The sequence below is a fragment of the Cicer arietinum genome, chromosome 1 (genome assembly GCF_000331145.2).
Source record: "Cicer arietinum cultivar CDC Frontier isolate Library 1 chromosome 1, Cicar.CDCFrontier_v2.0, whole genome shotgun sequence".
Classification (NCBI taxonomy): Eukaryota; Viridiplantae; Streptophyta; class Magnoliopsida; order Fabales; family Fabaceae; genus Cicer; species Cicer arietinum.
In genome coordinates, this window is record NC_021160.2 from 44,418,183 (window position 1) to 44,425,280 (window position 7,098).

At 21.5% G+C, this 7,098-nt stretch overlaps 1 long non-coding RNA gene across 1 annotated transcript; it reads right to left on the reverse strand.

The window, feature by feature from the left end:
- Positions 1–6,306: 6,306 nt before the first annotated feature.
- On the reverse strand, positions 6,307–7,098 carry LOC101490538 (uncharacterized). The gene is made up of 2 exons (XR_012162964.1): positions 6,889–7,098; positions 6,307–6,785 (listed from the first exon to the last, which is right to left on the reverse strand). It is a non-coding gene; the product is annotated as an uncharacterized lncRNA (long non-coding RNA).

The window sequence follows — 7,098 nt, forward strand, 5'->3', positions numbered from 1 at the left end:
CCTGTTAGTAATATGATTGTCATTTTTAAATTTAATATATATGTATATATTTAATATATTTAATATTTTTATTAATATTAAAAATTATAATTTTCTCTCTATGCATAATATCTTGAATGTCATTTTTAAATTTAATACACATGTATATATTTAATAATTTTATTAATATTAAAAATTATTTTATGCATAATATCTTATGTGGTTCCTTAACTTAATTTCATGAAACAATTCAGTCTTTTATATTATTTTTTTTTCTTTTTAATTTGGTCTTTTATTTTATTTTAAGTAATAATTTAATCATTTATATCTTAAAATGTCAACAATGTTATTCTTTTTTTTTTTTACATAAACTCATAAATTCATCAAAATCTTCAAACAAAACTCATAAAATTCATTACCAATTTTAAAAAAAAAAATTATATATTCATCAAACTCATAATTCAAATATTCAAATAAACTAATATTTCGATCACCAACAACATCAAATTTATCAAATAAAGAATGAAAATATGAGTTTATTTGAATATTTAAGTTATGAATTTGATAAAATTTGCATTTTGTTGATATTTTAAGACATAAATGATCAAACTGTTACTTAAAATTAAATAAAAGACCAAATCAAAAAGAAAAAAAAAACATAAAAAACTGAGAGCTTGTTTGATTCACATCTCAAAAACTCTATTTTAGTATTTTAAAATTTAAAAACTAAAAAACTGGTTTGGATTACTTGTTTTTAAAAACTGTTTTGTAAAACTATTTTTCACATTTTTTAATGTTTTTCTTTGGAAATAAAATTTTGAATATACATTTATATTCTATTTAATTTATAGAAAATTATAATTACATTTACCATTTTTAAATTTAAGGATAAAGTTTAAAATTATTTTGAACTCTAATTTTTTTTTTTAAAAATTACAGAGTTTTGTCAAAAATAAAACATAAATTAACTATTGCAAACAGATTATTTCAAACTACCAACTTACCTTGATTAACTTACAATTTTAAAATAAATGAAATCTAACAAAGTTAATTAACTTATACTAAAGATTTTATTAAATGATTTACTACATATTTGACTAAATAAAATGATTTAATATAAAAGTTGTATTTTTAAGTAGAAGTCGATTAATGTATAAGATTTTTAAAATCTTAATATTGTATATAACTTACAATATTTAAATAATCTGTTAAATACTTAAATATACCATTTTTAATTTAGAAATTATTATAAAATAATATTTTACTTTTGTCTAAAGAAATATACTTAGTTTAGGAAAAACTAAGGAACATTTATGCGTTTTCAGTTTAATTTTTTTTTGGTCAAAAAAGTTGTTTAAAGTTTTTGAAGTTCTAAATAATTTTTTTAACAATGTGTGTAAGATTTTTTTGAAAGATTTAATATATATATATATATATATATATATTAGTAATGAATAAAAACATAAAAAGTTAAAAAGTTTAAAGGTTGAGAAGTTCAACTACACAAATTAAATAAAAGTCCGAATAATATAAATTCTACAACTAATCTAAATATTTAAATTATCTACTTTAGTCTAATTGTATGCTCTCACACTTGCACCCGTCCTATTAGTAATATGATTGTCATTTTTAAATTTAATATATATGTATATATTTAATATATTTAATATTTTTATTAATATTAAAAATTATAATTTTCTCTCTATGCATAATTTCTTGAATGTCATTTTTAAATTTAATATACATGTATATATTTAATATTTTTATTAATATTAAAAATTATTTTATGCATAATATCTTATGTGGTTCCTTAACTTAATTTCATGAAACAATTCAGTCTTTTATATTATTTTTTTTCTTTTTAATTTGGTCTTTTATTTTATTTTAAGTAATAATTTAATCATTTATATCTTAAAATGTCAACAATGTTATTCTTTTTTTTTACATAAACTCATAAATTCATCAAAATCTTCAAACAAAACTCATAAAATTCATTACCAATTTAAAAAAAAAAAAATTATATATTCATCAAACTCATAATTCCAATATTCAAATAAACTAATATTTCGATCACCAACAACATCAAATTTATCAAATAAAGAATGAAAATATGAGTTTATTTGAATATTTAAGTTATGAATTTGATAAAATTTGCATTTTGTTGATATTTTAAGACAAATGATCAAACTGTTACTTAAAATTAAATAAAAGACCAAATCAAAAAGAACAAAAAAACATAAAAAACTGAATTGTCACCTAAAATTAAATTAAGGGACCACGAGAGCTATTATGCAATTATTATATAGGCATAATTGCTCAAATGGTTTCTTAATTTAATTTCAAGTAACACTTCAGTTTTTTTATCTTCATTATTTTTTCAATCTGGTCATTTATTTAATTTGCTAAATTACATTTGTGGTCCTTTAACTTAATCTTAGGTAACGTTTTTGCTTGTTTGATTCACATCTCAAAAACTCTATTTTAGTATTTTAAAATTTAAAAACTAAAAAACTGGTTTGGATTACTTGTTTTTAAAAACTGTTTTGTAAAACTATTTTTCACATTATACTTTTTAAAAGTAAAAAAGCAAAACAGATAAATGATGTTTTACTTTTTATTTTTCAGTTTTTTTACTCTCTAATAAAAAACTATTTTAAAAATTGGAGTTAACAAACAGATTTTTCTAAAATTTTCTTTTTAAAAACAGTTTTCTAAAATTTATTTATAAAATAATTTTTAAAAACTAAAAAATAAAATATAATCAAACAAGCCCTGAATTGTCACCTAAAATTAAATTGAGGGACCACGAGAGCTATTATGCAATTATTATATAGGCATAATTGTTCAAATGGTTTCTTAATTTAATTTCAAGTAACACTTCAGTTTTTTATCTTCATTATTTTTTTCAATCTGGTCATTTATTTAATTTTAAGTAATAAATGGTTTCTTTATATCTTAAAATGTCAACAATATTATTCTTTCTTTACATAAACTTATATAATTCATCAAAATCTTCAAACAAAATTCATAAAATTCAATACCAATTACAAAAAAATTCATGGATTCATCAAATGCATAACTCAAATATTCAAATAAACTCATATTTCTATCTCCAACAACATCAAATAAAAAACAAAAATACGAGTTTATTTGAAAATTTGAGTTATGAATTTGATGAAATTTGATTTTATATTGAAGTTGATAATTAATTTTATGGGTTTTGTTTAAAGATTTTGATGACTTTTTTAAATTTTTGTAAAAAAATGATAACATTGTTGACATTTTAAAGTATAAAAGATCAAATTATTACTTAAAATTAAATAAATGACTAAATAAAAAAAATGACTGAAGTGTTACCTGAAATTAAGTTAAGGAATCGCAGAAGTAATTATGCATATATTATATTAATTATAATAAATATGACTTTTAAATTTATTATTTTATATATATGAATGAATACGAGTGCATAAAATCAAACTCTATCGCAGATATGATAACTTAAATTTCACATATGATACAAAAATGGGACGGGTGTAGAAAATACAAAATTCACCTCTACTCTACCTTGTTATTATGTCTTACGAAAACCAAGTTATCTCGATTTTTTTTTGGGCTATTTTTCAGCAAATTAAATCTCATATTTTTTCAAGGAATAAAATGGTCTTCACCCTAGAAAAAACACAATCAAGTAGACAAGTTCCAACCTGGGAGCTTGCTAGTTTTTTAAGTTGAGAAAATTTCAAAAGTCTGAGTTCCTTTTTTTAATTAATTTCATACTAGTGGGTTGAAATCCAATTGATCTTATATCAAATTAGTCCTCGATAAACCAATTGAGCTAAAATAGACCATAATTTATTTCTATTACATAGTCCACCTTTTGTTATTGAATCAAATGTGTTGTTTTGACACTTGATTTTGAAAGGTTTGTTTGATTCAATGGAAGAGAAAGGAAGGAGAGGGATGAAATTTTAATTAAGAGGAGGAGAAAAAAGAAAGCTGATACATGTTTAGTCTAAAAGAATTAAAAAAAAAAATAATGATTTTGTATTTAGTTTAAGGGAAAAGGAGAAATAATTAGGGGGTTAGATGACTATTTACTATCTCGATTTAGGTTGGTTGTTCGTATAGTTGATATGTTGTCCAATCTTTGGTCTATGCCATATTTTTGCTCAATTATCTGATTTTTTTCTCTAATTGTATTTTTTTTTTTTTTTTTTGCAAATTTTTAAAATATAGCATTGGTCAAAGAAATTTGCTGGGCCATTTTTTTTTCCAATTTATTGAGCTGCAGACTCAAAATGATAAACTTTCAATTTTCGTTGGTAAAGATGCTAAATTTTCAATTTTATCTTAAATTTTTTATTTTATAAAAAACTTAAAAGCAAAAATAGTGATCGAACATTTTATACTTAACATTTTTATATTCTTCTTTTTGAAAAGGCTACTTAACCTTTTTATCCTTAAGTTCACAACAAAACATATGTAGTCATTTTTCCGGCAAAATGAAGTAAGAAAATAAAGGACTTTGCTTTTGAAATTTACATGCAAATTTGCACTATATCACTACGACGATGGATGTTTCGGCATATAGAAATATACATCTATTTATCTTATATTAAAATTTAATTCTAAATAGAAAACAATACATCTATTTATCTTATATTAAAATTTAATTATAAATTCTATTTACGACAAATTATCTTGATTTATGTTACATACTTTAATATTTGACAATTCACAAAAATTACAATATAAAACTTCAAAGCACATTGTTTCTTTCATCTTCTACTTTCATTCTATTTTATTTCACCAATATGTAACACATTCACATGTTATGCAATTTCAGTTCTAATTTATCACTTAATGATTCATCAATACACTTAAAAAATCTAACTATTCATCGACTATTTCATTTCAATAACTTATACAAAAAAGAACAAATCATTTAATATCTTCAAAGCATCACAATAAAAGTTCGACTATATACACACATAACCATGCACTGTTTTTCAACCACTTTCTTGCATTTGATTCAAACATTAACAGAAACATTATGAAATGTAACAAAGTCACACCCATTTGTATGACATAATCTCAATTCACAAATATTTCAATAATATTGTTCTTTTATTGTCAATTATTACTGAAGATCATATATAACCATTATTACATAGGAGGTGGGATTTTTTCCTATGATGTTGAATGCATCTCTCATAGTATTTTTTTTATAATTAAAAAAACACAAATCATAATCGAAATAACAAAAAGATAAATAATATTAAATATTTAGAAATCTTACCTATAATTTTTATAACTCATTCTTGAAGTTTCTTGACCGTAAATTTTATTTCACATTATAATTATTTAGATGAAACAATAGTTAAAGTAATGAAAATTGTTCTCCATCCAAACTACCATAACTATATAATTTGGTTAGATTTTATATTGAATTTTCATTTCGGGTGATAATTTTGTGTAACTAACATTTTTATAATATAAAAAAACACATTATTATTATTTTATGGTTTTTAAATCATAAGATATTGCTATTTTACTTTGTAGCATTTCTTCCATGTATATCACCTATATTTGCTCACATGGATATTTATTTTAGTATTTTGAATACAATTATTGACATTGTTTTTAACAAATTTTTACTTTTGAATGAATGTTATAATAAACCACAAGCCACACAATATAATTTAGTGCATGTTTAGATAGACAAAATTACAATGAACATATAAAAATTCAAAATGTAATAAAGTACATCAATTTATTAAATCTATTGTTTTAAAACTAATATAAATCATATAAAATAAAGAACACATTATAGTTAAATGTACAACTTCAACACTAAAAAAATGTATAACTATTTAACAAATATATCATTGCTTGAATAAATCAATTATATATATATATAAATTAAAGACAAAAATTGCATCTCAAAAGTCGCAAAATTTTATGAATAGTCTCATATTTCATTATATTTTGTATATATTGTATTAGTCAATAATATTATATTTTTTTCATTTGTACTAAAAACAAACCTAACTTATATATAATTATTCAAAAATATATTTATCTTTTGACATATAACATATGAGTATATTCTACTCTAAAATAAAAATTATATAATTTTTAAATTATATATTATTGATATTTTATACTCACTAATATATTAAATCTTTAAACATAACACGTCAGTTAATTTATTTATAATTTTGTGACATTTGAATGTCATCAACATTTGCGAGAAAATGTCACAAACATCTTAAATATAAGTAATAGAAATTGGTGCTTCAAAGTTAACTTTACAACCATTATGACTAAGCAAGTAGCAACAAATTATTTATATTTGAGACTAATTATTATCCTCGCATAATGCAACAAATGTAAAATTTCGTGGTTAAATAATTTGTGAGGTCCATTAAAATGAAGAAAGAAAAAGAAAAAAACCAAAATCGGCACAACTAGAAGTGCTATGTATCCAACAACAATTGATGAATTAACATCCAATTGCAATAGAAAAGAAAAATGACTCCTAAATATTAATGAGCTTTAAACCCACAAATAGGATAAAAAATAGAAAAATAACCACCCATTGATTACCATTAATAATGATGGAAAAAGTGTTGTTGTCAATTTGATTATCATTATTTTCTGGTGGAAGTTTTCTATTAGTATTATTTGTTTTTGGGTCCATCCCCAATCCACCTCCACCTCCACCTGGTTTTCTTTTTCGAGCAGCTCTTGTGTTGTTTTTCTTTGTAACAACTTTTGTTGTGTTTTTTTCATCTTCACATTTTCTGAAATTTAAACAACAAATTAAGTAACAATAAATTCAAATGCTTATATTCATATCAAACTATATATGCTTAAAGAGTTTTCATTTATCAAATATATACTTACATGGTGATTGTCATGAATTTTTTAGACGTATAGTTGGACATTGGTAGCTTTGGCATGTGGATGAAATTGCCTGCAGCAAGAGCCATTGCAAATTACCAAATTTGATTTTCTCCTTAATTATTCTTTTGAGATATATATGATATTATATATAATATAGAAAAAAGCTTGTTTGCATTCACCAAAATTTTTGTGTTTGTTCTATTGTGTCTT